The sequence below is a fragment of the Moschus berezovskii genome, chromosome Y (assembly GCF_049115385.1).
Source record: "Moschus berezovskii isolate FMDL1 chromosome Y, NW_MosBer_1.0, whole genome shotgun sequence".
Lineage (NCBI taxonomy): Eukaryota > Metazoa > Chordata > Mammalia > Artiodactyla > Moschidae > Moschus > Moschus berezovskii.
Genome location: NC_142489.1, coordinates 15,792,098 through 15,793,361, shown reverse-complemented (window position 1 = coordinate 15,793,361; position 1,264 = coordinate 15,792,098). Strand labels below are relative to the sequence as shown.

General features: G+C 46.5%; 1 non-coding gene across 1 annotated transcript; it reads left to right on the top strand.

The window, feature by feature from the left end:
• Positions 1-575: 575 nt before the first annotated feature.
• Positions 576-647, top strand: TRNAY-AUA (transfer RNA tyrosine (anticodon AUA)). Its single transcript has one exon. It is a non-coding gene; the product is annotated as a tRNA-Tyr (tRNA).
• The last annotated feature ends 617 nt before the right edge of the window (positions 648-1,264 follow it).

The following is a 1,264-nucleotide window of genomic DNA, read 5'->3' as shown; positions in this document are numbered from 1 at the left end:
TCTACTTATCTTTTCCATACATCATGTTTCATTCCTTAGAAAAAAAGTGGTAGTGGCCAAGGTTTTGCTTCCTATTGCTTTGGGGAAATCACAAAATTGTGAAGTTGTGGTAACCATGCCAACCTAAACATTCCCAAACCAAAACACTAGGCTTCAGTAGCCATGGGACAGCCTAGAGGATAACAAATCCTCCCAAACTGTTGGAGCCACCTGGTCCTTTACACCAGATAATTGGCCAGGGATGTTTGTGTCAGCATCTCTATGGCAGGATTTGTGGTTTATGACTGCCACTGTTATCTCCAACCCTCTCGATACCTGAGAAGCCCAAGAGACCACAGTTCTAGGTTTTAGATAAATATCTTAAATATATAGGAAAAAAATATCCAATCCAAACTGAAGGGCTCCAACCAATGGAGATGCATAGATGGTCCTCAAACACACAAAGGGCTGTTATGAGCAGCAATACCGCAGCTCGAAGCAAGCTCACCATTAACACCTGCAGCCCATGCCAGACACATATCCCCAGTATCGGTAGAGAGGGTACGTTTGAAGTCCACTATCAACTAGAGGACACATCCCTGGTGGTTCAGATGATAAAACGTCTGCCTATAACGCGGGAGACCCAGGTTCAATCCCTGGGTAGGGAAGATCTCCTGGAGAAGGAAATGGCAACCCACTCCAGTACTCTTGCCTGGCAAATCCCATGGATGGAGGAGCCTGGTAGGCTACAGTCCATGGGGTCGCAAAGAGTCATACACGACTGAACAACTTCACTTTCACGTTCACCAACTAGAGGGAAAAAAGCAAAAAAAGCAAAAAAAAACCTATTAACCTTCTGTCTTAGTCAAATCTAAAAGACAGAGTCTGTACTCCAGCACGTCATGCCCAAGACATACATAACTGTTAATATTTGCAAGTAACAGTACCAGGTTCTCAAGGCAAGTATACTGAAGTGGTTTGCCATTCCCTTCTCCAGTGGACCACATTCGGCTGTGGTCCATGTGATCAGATCAACTAGTTTCCAGTGATTATGATTTCACTGTGTCTGCCCTCTGATGCCCCCTCGCAATACCTACGGTCTTATTTGGGTTTCTCTTACCTTAGTCGTGGAAAATCTCTTCACAGCTACTCCAGCAAAGTGCAGCCGCTGTACCTTACCTTGGACGAGGGGTATCTCCTCAAGGCCGCCCCTCCTGACCTGGAACGTGAAGTAGCTCCTCTCGGCCCTCCTTCTTCCGTGCAGCCACCGCCTGTTTGACGTGGG